Source organism: Prosopis cineraria, unplaced genomic scaffold, assembly GCF_029017545.1.
Source record: "Prosopis cineraria cultivar Desert tree isolate PC_DT_omini unplaced genomic scaffold, ASM2901754v1 PC13, whole genome shotgun sequence".
Lineage (NCBI taxonomy): Eukaryota > Viridiplantae > Streptophyta > Magnoliopsida > Fabales > Fabaceae > Prosopis > Prosopis cineraria.
The window spans coordinates 10,506,144-10,533,864 of record NW_026555344.1 but is presented as its reverse complement, the minus strand read 5'-3'; the positions used below and the strand labels follow the sequence as shown (position 1 = coordinate 10,533,864).

General features: G+C 29.5%; 1 protein-coding gene and 1 pseudogene across 1 annotated transcript in view; both read left to right on the top strand.

The window, feature by feature from the left end:
• The first annotated feature begins 375 nt into the window (after positions 1–375).
• Positions 376–27,721, top strand: part of LOC129289763 (uncharacterized) — a 67,171-nt gene continuing 39,825 nt past the window's right edge. The window contains exon 1 of the mRNA XM_054926517.1: positions 376–486. The gene's annotated coding sequence lies outside the window, so the exon portion shown is untranslated. The remainder of the gene's footprint in view (positions 487–27,721) is intronic.
• LOC129289884 (uncharacterized) lies at positions 1,042–2,144 on the top strand (annotated as a pseudogene).

The window sequence follows — 27,721 nt, the reverse complement described above, 5'->3', positions numbered from 1 at the left end:
GAAAATAATTTTTGTGAGAAAATTATCACTCTTAAAAAATTTTTAAGTAATTTTTAAAATTTTAAAAATAATCAGAATAAAAAAATATGAGAGATTTTGAGGGAGATGAAAAATAAAGTCAATTGAGATGTTAAAAAAAAGGCAAAATACATTTAAAAATATATGTTTAAGATATACTTGCAAACGGATAAACCAAACACATATTTTAATAAAAATGGTTATGATTTTATTCACCAATCATAAAATATTTTTTGATTTTTTTTAAATCTCTATAAGATAAATCGTTTTTTAAAATTTTTAAGATTATCTAAAAAATCACCGTTTTTTCAAAACCTTTTCTTAGTTCTATGCGACTCTGATCAACGTCCTCCCTGCCTTCCCTGGACCCCGATAAAACCCACTCTCGTGAGTAGCGTTTCCCGTTCTCTTCGTCGACAAACAAGCATCCCAGCCCTGCGTAGTTGTTCAGTACAAGTAGTGAATAAGGTTCGAAGCCTTGAGCTTTTTCTACTCCAAAATCCGGTGAGATGATTTGTCCAATCTGGCTTTGAATTTGTTCCCGCGTCATCTCTTCCCTGCGTGACTGTGCTTGCTTGTTTTTAAATTTTTCATTTTAATTTGGCTTTGAATCTTATCGTTGAATATTGACGCTTTTGAACTTGGGAATATTTACCTATTGAGTTCTTTTTTCCTCCATAGTTTTTGCTTGAATGGTGTATAATTGGCTATTGTACTTCTTCCCTCTTCATTTTGATTTCTAGCGACTTCATGATTTGTATTGTGTTGTTTTCCAGTTGTATTTGTAGTGTATTGGCATTCTGTTTATTAATCCTTTTATGTTATCATCGATTTTGTAACATTCTCATTGTTATGTGTGATCGAGTAAACTACTTGGCTCGAACTGGGTCATAGTTTCTGGAACCAAAAAAAATAAAAATAAAAATAAAAGTGTATTATATCAACTATCCATATTTCAAAGATTTCAGCGGGGCCAAATCACCCACTGGGTGTAGTGCTATGTTAGACTTCTGGTTTTAGACGATGTTAGAGACGTCTTGTGACCTAATGATGTTAGAGAATTTTCCTCCGTTGTTGTATCTGTTTTCATTCTCTTATAATATTTTTTTTCTATAAAAAAAAATACGATTTATATTTTTCAATTTATGTCCAAGACTAGTTTATCTGGACATGCATTATGCATGATAACAGACCTTTTTAGTTTCGTCGGTATTGTTACATTTTGTCATTGTTTTTTTTTTTGCTTGCCATATTATCTATATATATGGTTGGGTTTAAAAGGTATTCTTTGTTTCTTTCTAAAGCTTTTCGGTATTTATAATCTATCTGGTATCATGCTGTAGATTTATTCATGTATATGCTTGGAAATCTGATATAATTGATTTGCATCTGAATGTTACACTTTCTAATCCTCCAAAATCTTAGATGTGCATATACAAATTTTCTTTTACTTTTCATTAATATCAGAGATAAGAAGATCGTGAGAAAAGGGGAAGTGGAAGGGAGGCCTTGTGTTTATCATTTTCATTTATAGTGATTAATATATGATAGGCTCAAACTATGAGACGTATTATTGAAGGTCAAAAAGTTTATGAGATATATTGTAACAATATAACAAGAGCTTCCACTTCCTCTTATTAAGGTAATAAGAGTGGGGACTAATGTAACCTGCAGAATCAGGACTCATCTAGGTCATCTTTTAAATCCTGGAAATTATGCTCTTGGTTATGAATATATGCAGCCAACAATAATGACATTGAATTGGACAAGTACAGAGGACTTGTGCTCCCTGAAGCCATTTTAGTAAAGAAAAGCTATGAAGAGAATCACCTCAGGAAGTGTGGGAAGCCTCGTGCATGGAAGCTTAAATCCCTTGACATGGAAGTTGATGATAAGGGTAAAATTGACCAAGAAAAGATGAACTCTGAGTATGAACAATTCCTGCGAGATCTGGAAGAAAATCCTGATCTAAGGTTCAACATATCGTTTTATCGGAATAGGGAATACCAGCCATCTGAGATGGCATTAGTTACCGATGGTGAAGAGCTACCTTCTATTCCATGGAGGAGTTGATGGCGAATCTTGATCTGAGTGAGGAGGAAGATGAAGATAGCATGAGAGAGTGAACACAGTTTTGATAGGGTCCTTATTTATATTTTTTGGGTCCTATGTAATTTTTTGAGTAAATAGTAACATTAATCTCTTATGATTTATTTGTAATTTAGAAGAGGTAATGGATATTAATTTCTTTATAGAGTGCTTGTTAATATTTTTTTGGGGTTCAATGTAATGTTTTTTTTTTGAATCATTAAAAGGTTGAATTCAATGTAAGGATTAAAAGTTCTTTGAGTGAATTAGTCTTGATTGTGACTCGCATTCCTTGATTTGTAAGTTGTAACATTCAAAGAGATTCGCTTATTTATAATAATTAAAGAAAAAACATGTCAAAGATATAATTATTTAAAACTTGTTAACAAATTAACAAATCCTACTTGCATATTCACCTTTTGAAGGTTGCAAATAAGCGCATAAAAGTAGCAAGTCATAAAACCAATTCACTACTTTTGGTTTTTATTTTAGATTTTCCAATCTTTTGATTTTATTGAAAATTAATTTACTCTTTGATTATTTCCCACCAATTCCCTCAAAAAAGTAAACCATATTTTGTCCTAGTGGGCGTGACTTCTTTTGTATGCTTGGATTTCTTGATCTCATTATTTTTTCATTATAATTGGAGGGCCAAAATTAATTTTAACATTTTTAATATTTAAAAAAAATGTAAATTTGACAAAAATTGAATCATGGGGAGCAGGCACCCCTGCTTGGCCCCACTAAATCCGTCCCTAGTTGTTAACACAGTCTATGTTCCCAGTTTTGAGGTATTTTGTTATTCAAGATCTTACCCTTAAATATATAACATATGATGCTATTTATTTACTGATAGTGAATGACTTATTTCTCAACGCATAATGTAATGTGCCTAATTAAAGATTATATTACATAGATCATTTTAGACTTTGAATTATATTTTCAAATTTGTTACTTTTTAAAATTTGAGAATGTTCTCTATCATTTGAAATTTTTCGTTGACAGTTTTTGTTTCTAACCAATTTGTCACCTGTATATTTAAGTGGTTTTTTTTTACAATATTTATGTGATTTTTTATTTCCTATAAGTATCTTCTTATTGAAAATAATTCTATTTAAGATACGGTTAAGTATTAAATATGGACTGTTCTTTTAACTATGATTCAAATCTTAATTCATCACGTTGTAAGGAATTAATTTATTTTACTAGATCCAATCTCGTTTGTATTTATGTGGTTTTCTTGCAACTCTCCTTTTTTTCCCCCTCTTCTAAGATTTTTTTGGTTGCTAAATGCCTCAAAAATACAGCAGTCCGGACTTCTAATCCAAAAAAAAAAAACAATTTTTGGCTGTGTAATATATATAATTTTCCTTAATTTTAAGCCATATGTAAAAAAATAAACCATTCTCTTCCATAATGCGGAGCTAGTTATTTAGCCGGTTAATTACATATATTCTAAAGTTTTTAAAGAATTTTTCATAATTTAGCCTTTTATATTATAATTTTAAATTTTAATCCCTCAAATTTATTTACATCATCAATTTAAATTTTATCAATCAAATCCTTAAAGTTTCATAACTATTGATAATTAATCTTTATGATCTAAAAGGGAAGATCACACAATAATGACTAATTGTGTATGATTTTAAGATTTTAGCAATTAATTGATGAATATTAGATTTTAAGGACCAGATCAATGATTGAAATAAATTTGAGGGATAAAAAATTGTATTATCCTTTGTAATTTTCAAAGAGAAGAAATATGAGAACTCAGAACCTTGTAAATCCGAACATGAATTTTAACTCTCAAATTTTCATGTCGTTATACTTGTTAAATGGAATTCTTCAGTCTTCTTACTAATAACGGACTGAGAATCTAGAATTTTTTTTTTTGAAGTTATAAATTTTAAAGTTAAGATAAAAGTCATAATTGTGAATATAATTTTGAAAGATAAAATATTTCAATTAAAAATAAATATTTTTGTTCAAGTACCAAGTATAGGCACCCTCATCACTTCAGCACAAATTTTCTCTTGCAAATATATTTTTGTGATAAAAAAGGTGTAATTAAAAGAAAATATTTGAGTACTTTTTAATCCTTGAAGGAAGATATTCTTTGTGAATGCATTTATACACAATGTAAATGAAATTGTTTTTTTTTTAAGAAATCCCAATCTTTAATTCCTTTAAATATTTAATAGAGAATCCAAAATTTCTATTGATCACGCATTTAAAGGGAACCAACATAAATATGAAAAAAGAACATTTCTTGATTAAATAAACGAATTAATTTTTGATTCACTTACTTCCTCCAAACCACAACATAGGACATATTCTAAAAGCCTTGTTTAGTTCAAAATATAAAGCATTAAATAACTTTATAATTATTTTTTAACTATACCCCTATTTATTTATTACTTTTTTTAAAAAAATGATGCATTAGAATTTTAATTATTATTTGTAATAAAAAATAATTTTAATTATAATTATCAAAGCACTTATATAAATTATTTAATAAGGGTAAAATTGATGTAATTTTAAATATATAAAAAAAGTTTATTTGTAACTCAACACTCAAATAAAACCAATACAAATGACATGTTTCTCAAATAAAACCAATACAAATTGTTTCTCTTGATATTTGGCCAAAGAAAATTAATAAAATATTATAAAATGGACATAATACTCACCGGTCATGTTGCAAGTAATGATGATTTGATAATGCCAGTCAAAGAGTTGGTTTATTTTGTCCTTTTTATGTGTAAAAGTAACATTAATCTATTATAATTTATTTGTAATTTAGGTGATGTAATTGATATTAATTTTTTTTATAAAGTGCTTATTTATAATTTTTGGGTCCTATATAATTTTTTAAATCATTATCTATATTTTTTTAAATCAATGAAATGTTAAATTAACTAATATTTAACAAAGAGATCATATGATTCCATTTTTAATACATGAGGGGTAACATTATACTAACCTTGACTTAAGACACCTTGTGTGCCTTAAAAAAATTAAGAGACATATTGACACTTGGACCCTACATGACCAGATTATAGATAAGTGTCAATTATGTTAATGTGTTCATGTGTATCAATCATTGTATGAAAAACTGGACTAGACTGATGGGTCAAATTGTGAATTGGTGAATCGAACTCTCAACCAATCTAGTTTTTCATCTAACCCAGTAAGGATGTAACCCAATCAACTAGGTGTAACCTAAATAACCCAACAGGTTAGCTAGGTTGACCATGTTACTTATTTTGGGGGGTTTTTTAAAAAAATCAAAAAATTGAAAAATGCAAAACTGTGTTAGATATAATGGCTTGTGACATTATGTTTAGATTAAGTTTTGATTATGACAAATATAGATGAGTTAACTATACTTATGTCTAATTGTTTTTATATATATATATATATATATAGTAGTTAACTATGACTATGGAACAAATACTTTAAAATGTTTTTACTTATGTTGTTCCATATTACATGAGATTTGAAAAAATAATTTGTATTCATTAAACGCATTTTATACTACCATATTTTTTTATCTTAAATGATTATATATCTAAGAGTGTTCATAGTATCATCTTTCATAATTTGGATATATATTGATACTTGAACTAATTATTTTGTTCATGATATATCATTTAAGATTGTCTAAAGTAAAGATGAGAGTAAATATGAAGAGGAAGAAATCAAAGACATCATTAGCATGAATGCCACATTCAATATGAGAGAACATAAAGAGAAGAATGATTCAAGAAGAGTTTAAAAAGAAAGAATACATTTATACAAGCTTGAGTATATCTTGAAAGCCTTGAACTTGATAGATATAATATCATTAGGCTAGAAGTCTTTATGTTAAACTCATTAATTTAGATATAAAATACTAGCTCAAGATAGTTTAAATCAAAACATGCATTCTAGCTCTTAAAAAAAAGAGTAAGATATAACTTTCTCATGTTTTTCATCTTTGATTACATATATCTCACAAGGTTAGAAATGTTTTGATTACTAACTCCATAAAGTTTTAAAATTATTCTATTTACTCAAAATGGAATAAGCTGAAAAAGTCATAAACACTTGAAGCCTAAGCTTTGAAATGGCAATTGTGCAGAAAATCAATTTTGATCCTTAGTCATGTTTCTTGTCATATCTCTCAGTAAATAAATCATTTTAATATGAAAATATCTCATTTGAAAATAAACTCCAACATCTTTTCAATGATAGCTTATTTATTCAAAATGGAGTTCTATTGAGAAATATATAAATTTTAGAAATTGAATGTTGAGATATTGATTTTGCACAGCATTTAGGCTTGACCTTTATTCACTCTTTTGATCATACCTCAAGATTTACATTGAATTTAAGTGTGAAATTATTCCATTAAAAATTAGACTTCAAGAGCTTTCCAATGATTTATAATTTATCAAATTTGGAATTCTATTGAGTGAGTTAGAGCCTTTTGAAATTATGTGCAGTAACACCTTCCAAAACACACGTGATGCATACTAAGTCACACGTGTGATTTGTATAAGGTCTCCCTTACTAATCCACAATTAACCCTCAAAATCAAGATAATCATAGGAATAACTCAAATAAATTATCAAGTTTGTACAATTTTTATAAATAGGATTCCAAATTTTCAAAACTTAAAATGATAGAAAATCATTTCATAAACTAAAGTCAAAACAAAACATGTACAAGAAAGCATGAATGTTATACAAGGTAAGATGACATTAAATTGGGGTCAAAAGAGCAAAAACAAAGATTTGGCAAAATACACTGCAACATAAATCGCAGAACCCATGACAACAGTGAAAAGCTATCATGGTAAACGTCCTGCCCGAATTTCCTACACGCACCAAATCTCCGTCCAATGTTCGATTGAGATGAAATAGGTATCCACAGAAAGCTCATTCAGTGAACTAGCTAATAGCACTAGTCTCATTTAGAAATCATTTCTCAATCAAAAATTGGACACTAAACTACAAACTCACTTGTCTATACTTTCAAAACACAACTAAGGTATCCAAAACTCAATCCAAGTGCTAAAAACCGACACCAACCCTTAGACCACAATCAATGGACTATAATGGACTCGTGCAATACACCATAATATTCAAACAATACATATATCACATTTTATTGCTCAACCTTTTGATTACAAAAACATAAGGGGGAGTCAAAACATGTAATTCTATATATAATTCTAACCTTACCCTCCTGATTACCTCTGACATGAAACTGGTGGTTATTTGGTGGCTATACCTTTTACGAACTAACCCAGTCTTCTACTTGTGAAAAGCTATTGAGCCAAGATCAACTCACTTACTTGTGTAATCTAGTTTCCCCTAATACTAACAACTATGGGATATCGTACCCATAATCTAGCCTCCTCATGAACCAATAAAAATTAATTATGTTTGAGTCCTCCATAGAACAAGTGAGACAGTCTCGTATCAACCATGAGATAAGGGCTACCTCTCAATTTTAATGGTTGATGCCAAGGCAAGCTCCCGATTCCAACGATCGTTGCCAATACCACATGGATTTATCAATCTACTCCTCTCCTTAGGCGAACTCTCGCCGATGATCATGTTATGCACAAGTTACAAATATTATGCAAATGTGACCAAAATCACAATCTCATGTCATGTCCACTTTAATTTCTCATTCCCAGTAAACTCCACAACTAATATATATATATATATATATATATCACATATGTTATATTTTTGCAATATCACTTTCAAATGGCATCATTGCTTCACATATATGCATCATGCACAAAAACTCTTCATTTTTCAAAAGCCATTTCATCTATAATACCACACATTGCCAAAATTGCATCAATAACTTTTTACACATCAAACAAGTTTCAAATCATAAATTTCAACAACTACTTAATTAACATAAAATTATATAACTAAAGTTTTCCTCAATTACCTCGAACCTTTAAGAGGTCCAAAGTTACCCCTCAATCATAACTTGTTTTTGAGTTAAATTCAAGCTCACCGGTGCTTTGTGAGGTTAGTTTACAATTACATTAATACCCATAACTAACAGTCATTAAAATCACCATTTCCAATATCTAATTTCATACCTTAACCAAATTTCTTAATTACAAGATTAACCTCGCATCCAATGAGTTCCTTAACTCTCATTAACTTCATTTAGCTTTCAACAACTTAAATAATCACTAATACATCATCCAACAACCCAAAATCATCATCAATATCATGAATTACTAACTTTCAACTCTCGAATTTTAACACTTTAATAACCCAAAGCTCTCAACTATTAAGTTTAATCACCACAAAATTACTAACTTTCAACTCTCAAATTTCAACACTTTAATAATTCAAAGCTCTCAACTATTGAGTTTAATTACCACATTAAGTTTATTAACTTCCATTAGGTCTAATAACACTAATAAGATATTTAATTAGCATCAATGGCAACCACTTATCTCAAACACCACCATTTATGGCATTTAAATGCAAAAAATTAGTCTATAATTGAGAACCCACTCTCATGGATGTATAAACCACTATAACTAGGCTTATATAATTCAAACAACTTCCATTTGTCCTATTTAGACTAATGGATTCGGACCTATAGCCCTAGGTTTGAAAATTATCATCTCCTAACTTCAAATCTCACTTTCAAAATGTGTAGAGAGAAGAAGAGATAAGGAAGGCATACCTAGGTGAAATCAAGATTTAATCCCCTCCAAAATGCCAAAAAGTTGATGCCCCAGCAAAGAAACAACTCTATTCATTGCCCTTCCTCTATTTTTGGCCTTTTCTCCCTGCTCCAAACCCTTTTTTATGTTTTAAAAAAATTGATTCTGTAATTGATACTGCAGCATAATGCATTGGGCCAAAATTCAATTTCTTTTCTCTTCAATTTGAGCCTAGGTGACTCAATTTACTTCTGAACCCAATCCAAAAGCTAAAACCAAACCCAATAGTCATATCTAACTATTTTTAAATCCATCTATATTTAAATTTATAAATTTACCCTTCATTAGCTTAATTAATTAAGGAAATAATTTTTAGGATGTTACAACTCATCCTGAAATAGCTTCATTGTCTAAATCACGCATGAAACACCTTATACACATGCGTGAAACATCACCTAAAAGCCTTATTTCTCAATGTTATTTATATCTTCATCATTTGAGTATTAAAACTTCATTATAATCATCATTTCTCTTAGAGAGAGTTCAACTAAGTGATCTACATATTCTAAATCATTGTAAAGATGAGGGAGAGATTTTTCTTGTAATCAAGAGAGGTTATTCTCTTAGAAAAAGAAGCTTACTAGTAAAGTGAGTTGCTATAAAGACTTATAAGTGCCCAAGCTAAAAACTTGTGATTATACTGAGATAGCAAGCACCTGTTTAAGCTTGTATTATAGTGGAGATATCTCAAGTGATTACTTAAGAACTGGATGTAGGTTCAAGTGGTGAAGCCAAACCAAGATAGATCACAGTTTGCACTCCCTTTTCCTTTATCTCTTTATATTTCCAACAACGTTAGTTAATGCTATGTTTTAGTATATAAAATTGAAGTTGATATATCTACATGCTCTCACTTAAACTTCCACGTAGAAATTAATTTTACATATGTTGAGCTTGTATAGATTACTTTAGCATTCTTATAATAGCAGTTTAGTACTTGAATTTTCTTAAACTTTTCCTCACACATTGTTTTTACTAAACAGGTTTTGAAAGAACTGAAAATTTTTTAAACATCAAATTCACGCCCCTCTTGGGTGTGTTGTCATATCTACCAATCTGAACTCAATTTTGAAAGTCAAACACTCTTGGGTGTGTTGTCATATTTAACAATCTGAACTCAATTTTGAAAGTCAAACACTCTTGGTCAATCTCAAATTCTCACTAGTCATATGTAGCCCTAACTCAAGTTGATCGTTGCTCTCTTTGGCCTTGGTCAGTGAATCATCAACCATTTGCCATCATCACTGTCCTCTTTACCATTATCGCTCTCTTGATTCAAACTCATCTCTTCGATCGTCACTTTCATGGTTCGAACTCTATCTTGTCTTGTTGGCCGTTCATCACGTCATGGTGTTGAGTTTTAGTGTTTGTTTCTTTGCTGGTGTCTATGGCCTTCATCTTGCTATTGGAGGTGGTTCGATTTTTGGGAGAGAGACAAAAGAAAAGGGACAAGGAGGAGAAGAAAGGAACTAAAACTAGCCAAATATATCTACTAATGTACGTTTATCCACTGATGCATAGTTTCCCCACTTTTCTTAGATGATATGATTTTTGAATTTTGATTTTGTTATTATCAAATATATGTTGATAAGTATATCTCAATAACTAATCAGATTTTAATATTATATATTTTATTTAGTGTATCAATTCAAGTCATTTATTTAAAATTTTAATATTTTTTTATTTTCAATTATATTATATTTTTCTATCTTTTAGTTCTCTAGACTCCAAATTCATATTTATGTTATCATTTTTAATTTTTTTGCTACTATTTATTTGTTGTTATTTTTATTATCATGATTTTTTAAATAAATATTATAAGTTTATATCAAATTTTTGTTAGGTTATTTGAGCTAAACTATTTAACTTATTATTGTGATTATGGTGATATGTATAAGATTTTATGGATAATTGTTCCATTATATGATAATTAATGATTTTTATTTAAATATTCATTTTTATATATAAATATGAATATTTGTTTATATAAATTAAATTATATTATTTTAATTAAGATTGGTTTGACTTTGGGCTGACCCTCAGTTGAACTACTAACCTACAACCTACTATCTTAATCAGTTCGATGACCGGTTTAGTTTTCAGTTTTAGTATCAATGCCCTTTTAGACTTTTATTATTGTTGTTATTTGTGAATACTGTATTTTGTCCAAATACTTTTTAAATATAATAAAAAAATAAATACAAAATATATATAAAATGTAAAAAAATTAATCCTTTTTAGGATTATATTTTAAAAAATAATTAATAGGGGTTAATTTTGTTTTAATTTAGATAAGCTTTTATTGGTTAAGATTTTATTTCGGTTAAGGCATTAAAATAATCAAAAAACATATATAAAATAGAAAATCAATTTAATCCTTTTTGAGGATTATATTTCAAAAAAATAATAATTTACAAAATCAAAAAAATCTTGTTCAATTTTTTTAAATCTCTCCTAAATTATCCCAACCATTAAAAATATTGAGAATTAATTTTATTGGGACTCAACTATTTTTAAATTTTTCTTCTTAAATCTTTTGTTATCCATTTAAAAATATACACCACACACACACACACATATATATATATATATATATATTTTTAAAATTAAATTTTCTTCTCTCCCTCCCTTAATCTAATTAATAAAAAAAGAAAAAAGCATTAAAAAAGAATGGCTGGAAAAAAATGATAGATATGCACATATGGACCTTGAGAAGCTTCACAAAGCAAGCACACACAGTAACGAAATGCCAGAAAGAAAAACAAGATCAGGCTTGCGTGCACAGAGAACACGCGAATGGAAACCAGAGTCACAGATAGCCAAAAGAAACAAATCCTTCTCGGTCAGGCGCTGCATGACAGAAAAGAAGAAGAAAGCAAAAAATAGAACCAGAGACGCATGCATGCACACAGCAAAGCAGAGCGAGAAAGGTGAAGCATGTAAGCTCTCTCCTCACATGCAAGCTCTTCCTTGTTTTTGCTTTAAAAGGGATGAAGGACTGAAAGAAAAGGAGAACGGATGAGAAATGGAAGAAAAACAGAGCATAAAGGGAGAGAAACAACAATGCAGAAAAAATAATATGAGAGAGCTGGGAAATGGACGAGAAAAAATGAGGAGAGAGAGACGGAGAATAAGGAAGCGCAGACACAGCACGAAGAAGGAAAGAAAAAAAACTAGATGATGAAGAGAAAAAATTGGACAAAAAATGAGCAAGGGCATTGCAGAAAAAGAGGAAAAAACAGAGCATCGAGACAGACAGAAAAATAAGAAAATAGAGCACTGAGAAGAGGAGGGACAAGAGTGAGAGAGCACTAGAAAACAGAGAGACGAGAAACACAGCAAAAAAACAAAGCATTGAGACAGACAAGAAAGAAGAAGAAAAAACCGATAGAGAGAGCACCGAGGAAGGAAGCCTAAACAGAGAACGAGAGTGAGAGAGAGACTGAGAGAGAAGCCTGGACGACGCACTGAGAATGGGAGAGAAGCTTTGAGAGAGGGAGTCTAAGAAGGAAAAGAACTAGAGCCAAACACAGAAGAGAGAGTATGGAGAGAGAGACCGAGAGTAAGGGAGAGAGAGAAGAACAAGAAGAAGAAAGGCTGTGGTGTAAGTCAAGCCCAGAACCAAATGTGGATCCAGACTGAATGCTTTGAATCTATTTGATAGGTTATCCTTAATTGGTATTGGGATGTGTTTCTTGTGCAAGTGGGTTCATTTATGTTCTTCCCAATGAAGGAGTGGTACAGGATGATATGGGATTTACACTGTGAAGGTCAGGGAATTAATGTTGAGAAAAATATTTCAAACTTAGACGAGAGGTTGGAATTATTTTGAGGCAAAAGGAAGCTGCAAAACATATGTTGTGGAACTCCTGAGGGAAGGTAGCTATGTTATGTAATATTGGTTCTGATTCTTCCTGGTGAAGAGCCGAGAGCTTGGAGGAAGAGCTGATTAAAAACACCATCCCTGTTAAAGGTTGTAGGTAAAGGCTATGGTTTGAATAATATTGTCCTCCTTTTCCCTTTTCTTTCTAAAATTTTATGATGGGCATAAGTTTGCATGAGTCCTTGACTAGCTATTTATATAATATTATGTATAATCTTGCATCTCTTAATGGTTCAAGGGTATACTTCTATTTAAGTTTTGAGATTCTTGATACTTGATAATTAATCATGAGTTTGCCTGTTAATTTTGAAAATTTGACAAGTTCTTCATCTTATGATATTTATGTTTGTCAAATGGACTTGTGATAGTTTGTATTATAAGATATTTAACATGTCTAATCTAAGTACGTTTAGTTTTGCATGGTTGATTCTCAAATTGCCTTTCAATCTTTTTAATTACTATGTTTTAGAAAAATGCAATGTGTGGTGGCACGGTTTGATCCTTGTATTAATCTTTGTTCATTTGTGATAGTTTATAATGGCTTATAACATACATATACCTCATGGTGCTTTCTACTTCCATATATTGCCATGATTTCCTTATAAGCGGCTAAAGTATAAAAAGAGAAAAAGAGAGAGAGAGATAGATATACATATATTTATGGTTTATTTGTAGTGTGAGATTTCAAGAGTCTTCGCAAGCATTTAAATTTAAAATGATCTCATACCGTGTAAATCAATAAGATTTTACAAGTATGAAAATTAATCTTGTATGCATTTATATGGATTTCAAAGGTCCATTATTAAAATTAATCTTCTTTTTATAATAAATATTTAAGTCTCATGTAAGATTTTAAGAATCTTCATAGAGACTTAAATTAATCACATCATTGTGTAGAATAATATATCCCCACAGATATTGTGATTCTCAATTTGTATACATTACATAAACAATTTTTATAAATAAAATAACAAACCTTTTTTTATAATATTAATTAATTAAATTAATAAATTTAAATTATAATTATATTGTCTAATTAAATCTTTTGGTCATGTGAGATTTTTAAAACTCCGTAGACCTTTAGAATAATTGAACTATCATGTGAGTCAATAAGGCTTCGCAGGTATAGCGATTAAGATTTTTATTTTTAAAATATATGTTGTATAATTATGCATTAAAATATATTTGAAGTGAATATTATTTAATCCTTTTATTGTGTGAGACTTTGAATCTCTGTAAATATTTAGGATGATCTCATATCATATAAATCAATAAGGTTTTGCAGAGATGAGAGTAAAACTTATATGTTAATATGGGCTCCAAAGGCACATTATTAAAATTAACTCTTTTTTTATAATCCAAATTAATAATTTATTTAAGTCTCATATGAGATTTCAAGAATTTTACAGAGACTTAAATTAATCACATCATCATGTAGGATAATAAATCCTCGCAAATGTTGTGATTCTTAATATCTATAATAAATAAATAATTTTTTGTAAATAATGATATAATATACAATTTAGAAAAATTAATTAATTAAATTAATGTATTTAAATTGTAATCATATTTACCGATTATATCTTTTAGTATGTGAGATTTTTTAATCTCTATAGACTTTTAAGATAATCGTATTATCATATGAGTTAATAAGACTCTGCAGATATAAAGATTAAATTTTTAAAATATATGTATAAATTATATATTAAATAAATTAAATAAAAAATGTACTTAAGTGTATATTATTAATCTTTTATTGTGTGAGATTTTGAAATCTTCACAGATATATAGAATAATTATATTACCGTATAAGCCAATAAGGCTCTATAGGTATTGTGATTAAATTCCCGATCATAAAATATAAAAATAAATAATATTTAGAAACTATTTTCTTTTCTTTATTTCAAAAATTCAAAAATTGAGAAAATAATTAAAATTAAATTACTTTTTGCAATTTAAAACACATATCAAAATTTTAGAAATTATTTATTTGTAAAATGGTAAATTATTTCTAATTAATTTCTCTTCAAAAAATATTTTCACCAACAAACTTTTAAGCTTGAACTACATGGACTTTGATCCCCCATCACAAGGTACGTAGGCCTCAGAGTCAGATTATGAGTCAAGTCCTCCCACATAAATAAATAAATATTTTTTGCTTAATTCTATCGTTTTTATATCAAATACATGAATATAAAAAGGATAATTAAAATAATTTTAAAGTTATATTAATATAGTACAAAAAACTTTAGGTAATCTTTCTCACGAACGGGTGTTGTGGGGTGCCTAACACCTTCCCCATACTTAATCGACTCCCGAACCTACTTTTTGATTTTGCAAACCATCCTTATCCTCCTTTAATTGGTTTCCCAAGATTTGCTTCAAAATTTTGGTGGCGACTCCCCGTTTCATTAAGTTCCTACCCCGAAGGCTGAAACCTCTGATTGTGCACCATCAGCATCTCATTTTTCGGGTGTGATAGTTGGTGAGTCCCCTGGGGACAGGTTAGATAGTCTAGTCTGTATAAGTTTGTTGTGCACAAAATATAATATGTGCTTCTTTTTATTATTATTATCCCTTTTAATTTGTGTGTGCCTTTTCCCCCCTCTTCTTTCTCTCCTTTCATTTTTTACAACATGTCTTAGTATAGATAACATGTGGAATAAATCTTAGAATAGGAGACTTTTATTTGTACATATATTTGTTGATTTGTTTGACCTGATTAACAGTTGAGGGTTGAGTAGCATATATGAATAAGTTAACATGCTTACATGCTCTTATCACATACTATGCACTTACACAATTCAACACACACATTTTGGACCTTATACCTGAGTCTATGAATATCATAGGTTAGTAGAGGTTAGTAGTGGTTTCCTTGTGGAGTTTTGAACTTTCAAAAGTTACTGTGAACACCTCACCCAAGCTGTTACTTACTCAGTGAATTCGGCCCTATAGAGCTTATGTCCTCGAAGGGTTAAAATTATTAAGTAAGGTCTTCACCATATGGTGAGGGCATCTTAAGAACCTTTTATCCATCAGGATTATAAATTTACCCTGGAACTACACATTTTAGATGAAAGCTAGTAGCTAACCATTTTAGCTCATACTTGATGATTACAAAGATAAACAGACTTAAGCCTCCTAAATAGGATACAAAATGAGAGCATGTTTTATTGCATCATTATCATCATCATGACATATCATTTGTGCATGCTACTTTAAAGAAAATAGCTGTTGGGTACCTTATGCTAGAGTGGGTATTGAATGTCATTATACTAATCAATATTAATGTGTCACAAGGATAGCACAAGCATTAAATAACTAAGCTTTGCCCATAGGTCTTTGACCCCAGTGACTATAAATTCATTTCATAACATTGAAGAGTTGATGCATTTTGTCAACTAACTCTTGTTAAACAATTTTTCTTGTTGTAGGGTAAAATAACACATTTCATTTTGAAAGTGAAACATTAGCCATATATTAATTTTGACTGTTCATAGGCTAGTTGTTAATCCTTTCTCCCTATAGTGCAATAAGCACCTGGAGGAGATTGGAAACTTTTCATTTGCCCAAATGATAAATTAAGCTTTATTTAAACATGAATTAGTTGACTCTTGTGTATAAATGTCTGAAAACTAACTATACTTGATTTTTTTCTCCTTAAAAAATAAATAAATTACAAGGCTATTACTCTCATGATTTTAATCATATAGGGATTTTGGTCCCTTGAAAGTTAATAGTCATTTTCATTTCTCTATAATGCAATAAGCATATGAATGGCATAAGCATTAAATAACTAAGCCTTGCCCATGGTTTTTTTTTCATAAAATTGAAGAGTTGATGCATTTTGTCAGTTAATTTAGTTAAACAACTTTTCTTGTTGTAAAGTAAAATAACATATTTCATTTTGAAAGTGAAACATTAGCCATATATTAGTTTTAACTGTTCATAGGCTAATTGTTAATCCTTTTCCCTTATATTGCAATAAGCACCTGGAGGAGATTAAAAATTACTCATTTACCCAAATGATAAATTAAGCTTTGTTTAACAAGAATTAGTTTACCCTTGTGCATAAATGTCTAAAAACCAACTATCCTTGATTTTCCTTAAAAAAAAATAATATCAAGTTATAAGGCTATTACTCTCATGACTTTAATCATGTAGGGATTTTAGTTCCTTATAGGTTAATAGTTATTTTCATTTCCCTATGATGTAATAAGCATATAGAGGAAAGAAAATTTTCTTTAGCACAAATGAGGTAGCCTTGTAATCACTTAAGAGAATGTGAAAAATTACAATATTTTTAATACCTAAACCATTTTATAGGGATTGCCGAATAATCTTGTGCTTTCCTTAACATAAAGGTTTAAGGCACAAATAAGCATACTTGCTTATTTAACCCTTGCTTATAGACAAGCAGTGAAAATAATATTCAAAATTCTTCTAATTCGATCACAAACCCTATATCTCTGAATGTGATTCAAATTTTTTCAATTTGTCCCTTACACCAGTGCAAGGTTGTAAATAAATTGATACTGTACTTTACATCTTCTTATCCCAACCTCCCATTTTATTCCACAATAATAATCCATTTGAGCAAGGCCATATATAGCAAACAAATGCATTTGTATCCATACATTTTCATATCACATGCTATGACAAAAAGACTTTGAAAATTTTAAAATATTGCTTTTTTTTTGGGTCCTTTACATGGAAAGGTCAAGGTCCCTCACCTTACTTGCCATAATGCCAGTCATTTTCTCACTCCATGCCTATTGTCATTATCTCATCCATTCAAAGCAAATCAACATTTCACAATATACTTTCATATCCTTGCCTTGACCATAAAAAATGATATAGTATATGTGGATGCTAGCATTCACTTGAAGTGCATAGTTTTTCTGATCAAGTTGTGAGGTTAAAAATAGAGAAAGGGGATAAAGACATCAAGCCCAAATGTCGCATTCATCAATAACCTCATTCACCATTGAAGAGAAAATTCCAAAATATTGTTTCTAACATGTCTTATCTTCATTATGTAATATATGTATGGTCAAACTCTATCATTGGAAATGATCTTGTTTAACTTTGTCAATATTATAACCATACTTTTTCATTTGACACCCCTATTTGCTTGTTCTACCCCTGGACCATAAAACTACTCTTATCCTATGCATTATTCCCTTAATGTTTGGTATTTCCAATGAAAAAATCATAATGGATATGAAAAAGATCAACTTGGAGAAAAATGCCCCTATTCCATGAAAATGTAAAAATAACCAAAAAAAAAGAGGAAAGAAAAAGAAAGAAAGAAAGAATAAAAAAAGGGAAAAAATAGAACTGTTAAAGATAAGATAAGATGTCCCATTAGCAAGTTAAGTCAAGGATATGAGGCATTTTTTTTTCCTTTCTCCTTTTCTAAATCTTAAAGGAGTTCTCCCTAGTCACCCATATTGAGCCAGGAGTAGTGTTTTTTTCATTCATCTGTTTACAAATATCATCGGGGTAGGGTACTTGAACATGTATTTATACTGAATTTTTAAATTTTAAGAGAGGATCAAAACTTTCTTTCACCTAATTGAAGCCTTTTTTTAACCTTCTAGATTTATCCGTTCAAATAATTTCTTTGCATTTCCAAACTCATGAAAGTAAAGCTCAAGAGCTAAGAATAAATACAAAAAAAAGAAAAAAGAAAAAGAAAAAAAGCACTCCTACTGATAAAAAAAAGATTATCCCTCCACTAGTATTCACTCATTGAATGGGACATAAAGAGGAAAATTGAAAAGGAAAGAAAGGAAAAAAAGAAGAAGAAGAAGAAATAGAAGAGAATTTTTCTTTCTTTCCCAATGATAACTCTATAGAAATGCCAAGTCTTGCAAGATTACATGTAAAAAAAAATTTCATTGTGATTTTGCAACTATGTTTAGACCATCAAATCCTTTCCATTCTCAACCTGCAATTTTATCCTATTCTGCTACGTCACAATCCCTGAATATCCTCTCTTGTTAGGTGAATTTTAGCATAATTTTATATTAGAGTAGAAGAAGAAAAAGGTTGAAGGAAGAAACATAGGGGCATAGAATTTTTGAGCTAAATATCCTTTTATTTTGTGAGCCAATTTACCCAGACCACATTACAAACCCATAAGTCCTCATTGAGATTTGACTTGCTTGAATATAATTGGGGCATTTTTCTTATTGGAGATCATTCCAAGATGCAGATTGTTAAAATTGGGGCAAGCTTATAGCTCAACATAAGATCTTTTACTCAAAAATTGTGTCATTTTCAAAGGGACATACCAAGTGAAGAGGGGACCCTCCTTTCAATTTCCATATTCATTCCCTTTCATCTATATACTATCTAAAGACACATCATATGAAATTTAGGTAGTCCTTACTTTTACCATTCCATCATTTTTCCACTTCATACTTTGTTTTATGCACATGATGCCTATTCTTCACACGTTTCCTGCACCCAAATGGCATCCCCAACATTCCATTGATTGGCCACTCTATTTCATTTTTAGACACGACCTTTGTATACAATGATTTTTTACATAGATATTGTTAAATAAAAATCAGTGCTAATTTTACTTATTGACTATGCAAGTATTGATAATAAAGATAGACAAGATGAAACATCCATATCCAACAAGCCTTTCATAGGGACAAATAAATTGTCTTGAAAATTCTCAATATGGGAGGAATAAATAGTTTTAGATATTTGAGAGTGTGACCCTTAGTACACAATTCTTGTGGCAAAAGTTGTTAAGTCATTGACTTGCAATTTTATTAGGGAGACCACAACTTTTCTGTTGCAAATGACCAAGAGAACTCTTTCATTTCACTAATTTCAAGTTTTGTTTCCCTCTTGCATCAAAATCCTACAAACAAAAGAAATACATTTTACAATTTCAAATGTATTGAGCATTTCATATCTTCACATGAATTGAAAAAAAATTACATCTTTCACATTAAAGTAAGCCTCAATTTAGAGTGGGGCAAATAAGGAGTTGAACTCTTGAAAAACTAGTCAATCATGCATTACGCATTATCCACCCATTGCATGTTTCACATAAAAATTGCCACAATTTAGATTAGAGCAAATCAAAAGCAAATCCTTCACTCTTCCATATCACTCATGGCATGCATTGCATCAAAATTGCCATAATTTAAATTAGGGGCAGAAAAAAGAATTGAACTTTTGAGCAAAAAAAACAAAGAAAAAATCATGCATTATGCATTATCCATCTATTACATGCTTAACATGAAAATTTGCCTCCATTTAGATTGGGGAAAATAAAAAAAAATCATGCATTACGCATTATCCATCTATTACATGCTTAACATGAAAATTTACCTCCATTTAGATTGAGCCAAATAAAAAAAAATTATGCATTCCACATCACCCCATTGCATGCATGGCCACATAAAGTATGCCCTATTTGGATTAGGGCAAAATAAAAAATTTGTAGAACCCAAGGAAGTAAGAGAAGAAATAAAAAACCTCACATATGAGTTTTTCATATTTGCCACGTGAGATAAAACCTATTCTCACGCCCTTAAAGCCTAATACCAGCTAGCACAATTCTTTAAAGCCTTGTAATAGTAGGCACCCTTAAAGCCCAGTACCCACTAGCATGATTATTTGAAGCCCTGTAACGGCAGTCACCCTCAAAACCCAGTACTGACTAGCACAATTCTTTAAAGCCTTATAATAATAGGGACCCTCAAAGCTCAGTACTGACTGGCACTATTCTTTAAAGCCCTGTAATGGCAGGCATCTCAAAGCCCTGTGACAGCAGGTACCCTCAAAGCCCCATAACGGCATGCACCCTCAAAGCCTAGTACTGATTGACACAATTCTTTAAAGTCCTGTAACGGCAGGAACCTTTAAAGCCCAGTACCGGCTGGCATATTTTTTAAAGCCATGTAACGGCAGGCACCCTCAAAGCCCAATACCGACTGGCACAATTCTTTAAAACCTTGTAACAGCAGGCACCCTCAAAGCTCTATAATGGCAGGCAATCTCAAAGTCCAATACCAGTTAGCACGATTCTTTAAAGCCTTATAATGGCAAGCACCCTGAAAGCTCTATAACAATAGGCACCCTCAAAGCCCAATACTGGCTGGCACGATTCTTTAAAACCTTATATTAGCAGGCACCCTCAAAGCCTAATACTGGCTGGTACGATTCTTTAAAGTCTTGTAAAGACAGGCACACTCAAAGCCCAATACTGGCTAGTACAATTCTTTAAAGTTTTGTGAAGGCAAGCATCCACCAGGTTCTTTGGAACATAGGCAATTCATCTCCATTAAGGTTTTTTTTGGTTTATTTCCTAAATCACATTTCATTTTAAATCTTTTGTTTTACTTTGTTTTGTTTTGTTTTGTTTTTTTATTTTTTTTTGTTTAGTTGTAGGTACCTAAGAGTCTTGCCCTTCTAAACAAAATACATGTTTCTTTCTTCATTCATTTCTAAGATAAGAACATCATCTCATGAGATTCTCACTTAGAAATCAAATAAAGATGGGCATCTAATCAACATATATTTTGTTTGGATCATTGTCATTTGTTTACAACATCTTTCTTTTTATCTTATTTTATTTGGTCATTTTCATTCGCATCACATTGGTAAAACAAAAAATCATTCTATTGTGTTTGTTATCCAATAATCTTGCATCCTTCTATTGTTATTTGGTCATTTTTATTTGCATCATATTGCTAAAAAAGAAAATTATTTTACTGTGCTTGTTATCTAATAGTCTTGCATTGTGTTTGGATCTTTGTCAATTGATCATTTTCATTTGCATCATATCACCATATCATATTGCTAAAAAAAAATCATGTCATTGTGTTTGTCATGCAATAGTCTTGCATTTAATTATATCTTGTCGGGTCAGGGGCAATTAGGTCTTTTCATAGGTATGGCATGGCCAACCAAAATACATGTTCTATATTTACTTGTCTCTTATGTAAGAATTCAAAAACACATTTTTTCATATATTTACATAAGAAACAAGTAAATAGGGATAACTATGAACACTGTATTTTATCCGAACATTTTTTAAATATAATAAAAATAATAATCAATAACCAAAATATATATAAAAATATAAAAATGAAATTTAATCCTTTTAGGATTATATTTTCAAAAAAAATAATTAATAGGGTTTAATTTTGTTTTAATTTAGATAATATTTTGTTGATTAAGATTTTATTTCTTTTAGTTCGTTAAAATAATTAAAAAATATGAAAATACAAAAATGAAATTTAATCCTTTTTAGGATTATATTTTCAAAAAATAATAATTTAACAAAATTAAAAAAATCTTGCTTAAATTTTTTAAAATCTCTCCCAAATTATCCCAACCATTTAAAAATATTGGGAATTAATTTTTTAAGACTCAACTATTTTTAAATTTCTCTCCTTAAATCTTTTTGTTATCCATTTAAATATCTATATATATATATATATATATATATTAAAATTAAATTTTTCTTTCTTTCTCTTAATCGAATTAATAAAAAAGAAAAAAAATATTAAAAAGAATGGCTAAAAAAATGCTGAACATGCATGTACGGAGCTTGAGAAGCTTCACAGAGCAAGCACAGACAGTCGCAAAATGCCAAAAAGAAAAAACAAGATCAGGCTTGCGTGCACAGAGAACACGCGAACGAAACCAGAGTCACAGATAGCCAAAAGAAACAAATCCTTCTCGGTCAGGCGCTGCATGACAGAAAAGAAGAAGAAAGCTAAAAATAGAACCAGAGACGCATGCATGCACACAGCAAAGCAGAGCGAGAAAGGTGAAGCATGTAAGCTCTCTCCTCACATGCAAGCTCTTCCTTGTTTTTGCTTTAAAAGGGAGAGAAACAACAATGCAGAAAAAATAGTATGAGAGAGCTGGGAATGGACGAGAAAAAATGAGGAGAGAGAGAGACGGAGAATGAGGAAGCGCAGACGTAGCACAGAGAAGGGAAAAAAAAAAAACCAGACGATGAAGATAAAAAACTGGACGAAAACATGAGCAAGGACGTTGCAGAAAAAGAAGAAAAAACAGAGCATCGAGATGGACGAAAAAAGAAGAAAATAGAGCATCGAGAAGAGGAGGGACCGAGAGTGAGAGAGCACTGAAAAACAGAGAGACGAGAAACACAACAGAAAAATAGATCACCGAGGAGGGAAGCTTGAACAGAGAACGAGAGTGAGAGAGAGACCGAGAGAGAAGCCTGGACGAAGTACTGAGAATGAGAGAGAAGCTTTGAGAGAGGGAGTCTGAGAAAGAAAAGAACGAGAGCCAAATACAAAGGAGAGAGCACGAAGAGAGAGACCGAGAGTAAGGTTGAGAGAGAAGAACAAGAAGAAAGACTGTGGTATAAGTCGAGCCTAGAACCAGACGTGAATCCAGATTGAATGCTTTGAATCCGTTTGATAGGTTATCCTTAATCGGTACTGGGATGTGTTTCTTGTGCAAGTGGGTTCATTTCTGTTCCTCCCAATGAAGGAGGTGGTACAAGATGATATGGAATTTACACTGTGAAGGTCAGGGAACTAATGCTGAGAAAAATATTTTCGAACTTGGACGAGAGGTTGGAATTATTTTGACGTAGAAGGAAGCTGCAAAACATATGTTGTGGAACTCCTGAGGGAAGGCAGCTATGTTATGCAATATTGGTTCTGATTCTTCCTGGTCGAGAGTAGAGAGCTTGAAGGAAGAGCTCATTGAAAACACTATCCCTGTTAAAAATTTACAGGTAAAGGCTATGGCTTGAATAATGTTGTTTTTCTTTTTCTTTTTTTTTTTAAGATTTTATGGTGGGCATAAGTTTGCATGAGTCTTTAACTAGCTATTTATAAAATATCATATATAATCTTGCATCTCTTAATAGTTCAAGGACATAGTTCTATTCAAGTTTTGAGATTCTTGATACTTGAAAATTAATCACTAAGTTTGCCTAGTAATTTCAAAAATTTGACAAGTTCTTCATCTTGTGATGTTTATGTTTGTCAAACGGACTTGTGATGGTTTGTATTAGAAGATATCCAACGTGTCTAATCTAAGTACATTTAATTTTGCACGGTTGATTCTCAAATTGCCTTTCAATCTTTTTAATTACTATGTTTTAGAAAAATACAATGTGTGGTGGCACGGTTTGATTTTTATATTAATCTTTGTTCATTTGTGATAGTTTATTTATGCGTACTGATAATCGTGGCTTATAACATACATATATCTCATGGTGCTTTTTACTTCCATATGTTGCCATGATTTCCTTATAAGAGGCTAAAGTATAAAAAGAGAAAAAAAAATAGAGAGAGATAGATATACATATATTTACGATTTATTTGTAGTGTGTGATTTCAAGAGTCTCCGCAAGTATTTAAATTTAAAATGATCTCATACCGTGTAAATCAATAAGATTTCATAGGTATGAGAATCAATCTTATATGTATTTATATGAGTTCCAAAGGCCCATTATTAAAATTAATCCTCTTTTTATAATAAATATTTAAGTTTTATGTGAGATTTTAAGAATCTTCATAAAGACTTAAATTACTTACATCATTGTGTGGGACAATATATCCCCACAGATATCGTGATTCTCAATTTGTATACATTACATAAACAAATTTTTGTAAATAAAATAATAAATATTTTTATAATATTAATTAATTTAATTAATAAATTTAAATTATAATTATATTGTTTAATTAAATCTTTTAGTCATGTGAGATTTTTGAAACTTCATAGACGTTTAGGATAATCATACTACTGTATGAATCAATAAGCTTTGCAAGTATAGCGATTAAGATTTCTATATTTAAAAATATATGTTGTATAATTACGCATTAAAATATATTTAAAGTGAATATTATTTGACCCTTTTATTGTGTAAGACTTTAAATTTCTGCAGATATTTAGAATAATCTCATATCATGTAAATCAATAAGGTTTCGCTAATATAAGAGTAAAACTTATATGTTAATATGGATTCTAAAAGCCCATCATTAAAATTAACTCTTTTTTATAATTTAAATTAATAATTTATTTAAGTATCATGTGGAATAATAAATCCTTGCAGATGTTTTGATTCTTAATTTCTATAATATATAAATGATTTTTTGTAAATAATGATATAATATACAATTTAAAAAAATTAATTAATTAAATTAATATATTTAAATTGTAATCATATTTACCGATTATATCTTTTAGTCATGTAAAATTTTTGAATCTCCGTAGACTTCTAAGATAATCGTATTATCAGATGTTGCACAAGTTATTGTGATTAAATTCCCGATCATAAAATATAAACATAAATAATATTTATAAACTATTTTCTTTTCTTTATTTTAAAAATTCAAAAATTGAGAAAATAATTAAAATTAAATTAATTTTTGCAATTTAAAACACACATATCAAAATTTCAGAATTATTTTTAATTAATTTCTCTTCAAAAAATATTTTCACCAACAACCTTTTAAACCCGAATTACATGGACTTTAATCTCCCATTATAGGGTACGTAGGTTTTAGAGTCAGATTCTGAGTCAAGTCCTCTCATGTAAATAAATAAATATTTCTTACTTAATTCTATCATTTTTATATCAAATACATGAATATAAAAGGAATAATTAAAATAATTTTAAAGCTATATTAATATAGTACAACAAACTTCAGGTAACCGTTTTCACGAACGGGTGTTGTGAGGTACCTAACACCTTCTCCACACTTAATCAACTTCCAAACTTACTTTTTAATTTCGTAGACTATTCTTATCCTCCTTTAATTAGTTTTCCAAGACTTTTCTTAAAATTTTAGTAGCGAATCCCTGTTTCATTCGGTTCCCACCCCAAAGGCCAGAACTTCTGCTCGCCCGCCGTCCTCGTTGCATTTTTTGGGTGCGACATTGTTTTTCAAAGTTAGGCATAAAAAATGAGGGATTATTGCACAAAATATTTTCAGACTTTTATAAATCTCTTGAAACTGAACTTAGGCTAATCTTTTTACACTCTACATATTTTTATATTTTTTCAGTCAACATGTGAGTGGAATTATTAAAAAATTATTTAGTTGTAATAATTAATATTGTGAAATAACAAGGTCAAATTTTTTAAAATTATTTAAAATTTTTAATTAATGTGAAAATGACGCAACTTATTATAGTGTTGTTACCATGGTTGATTGGCTAGCTATAAATTGTTGTTAGGCAACAAGTTAATTATAGCCTAAAATATCATTAATGATCATGAGATATAATTCCTTTTAAGGAGAAATATCATTAAAGGAGTTTTATAGCAACTATTTAATATGATGTTTCACTTAGAAAGGAATGGTTGGGTGATTTATTTATTTATGAAGGACATATTTGAGAAAAAAAACTCATTAATTACATATTAAAAAAACTAAAAATTTCTTATAATTTGACCATCTGGCTTAAAAAATACCTTATATTTTTTTTAACACATAGAATATTTAAATACTTAATAGTTTAAAAATTACAATTATTATTTATAAATTTATTCCAAAATTTATAAATTTAAATTAGAAACTCAACTAGTATATCTAAAATTTATAGATGAATGCCTTTTAACAATTCATATATTATTATTTGTAGACAATTTCATTTACTTTTGAATCACACATATATTAGCCAAGCTGTATTTGTTGGAGAAATAGTAAATCTCAAAAATTAACTTATACAATTTAAAAATTAACTTTTAAATTGTGTGAAGATTTATAATAATAATATCTGAATTATAATATATTAATTTCTTAATATTTTAATAAGATATTATCAAATAAATATAATATTTCTTGTTAAAATGGTAAATGATCAAACTAGCCAGTTAAAATGGTATTTTACTCTTTTACAAGGAAAAGAAAGAGCATTTGTCTCTTTATATTTATTTATAATTTAGGAAATTTAATTAGTATTATTTTTATAGGGTATTTATTCATAATTTTTTTAGTCTTTTTCTATAATTTTTAAAGTCTTTTTATGTAATTTTTTATTAACTAACTATCAAAGTTAACATTTATTAATAATAATGTTGACGTTGCTATCATTTTTAAAAATTAAAAAGAAACATTATATCAAAAATAAATTTAAATTCTTAAATAATCTTCAACATATAATTTAAGGGTAAAATTTTTTTAATAAAAAAAATCAAAATTATAGAAAAAATTAGAATATTTTGTAATTTGTAAACAAAACAATGTTAATTGTCTCGTCCACTTCGTCATGTTACGCTGATTTTAAACTTGTCAGCCCAGTTGACCCAAATTTTTATATTATCTTGATTTCCAAACCATACTAACTTTAAGCTTGATTTGTATCCTCATGTTAACCTATTTGAACAAGTGAGGTGGAGGGTTTCGCATGAACCTTGTGAACCACTAACAATGCAAAAATGAAGTTATTTTATCATCTTAAGAAAATTACAATACTCTTCACAAACTGCACCAAGTTCAGTGAAATTATAGTTATGCTTAGGTGATTAATTTCTGTTGAAGTTAAATCTTTTCAATTTGTCAATTTGTAGCAAAATTTGAACCCATGGTTTGCAAGCAATCATGGTGATTATGTGATAGAAAAATTAATTGCGTTTGACAATATTTGAATCTAACCTAATCAGATAATCATATAAAAAAAACACAATGATAATGAATAGTTGTTTAGGATGTTGTTCAATAATTATTTTTTTTATATATAATTAGATTATATTTTTTTGTTGATATATGAATATTCCGCTCCAGTTTGATTTATGAAGATTTATTATGATTAAAAACTAATTAAGTTCAGAAATGTTCAAATTTAACCTAATCAGATAATCATATAAAAAATAAAAAATAAACAATGATAATCATTAGGAGAAGGATGAAGAGAACGAATGGTTGTTTGGGATGTTGCTCAATATTTATTTTTGATATATAATTAAATTGTGATTTGTTTTGGTCTATATATGAATA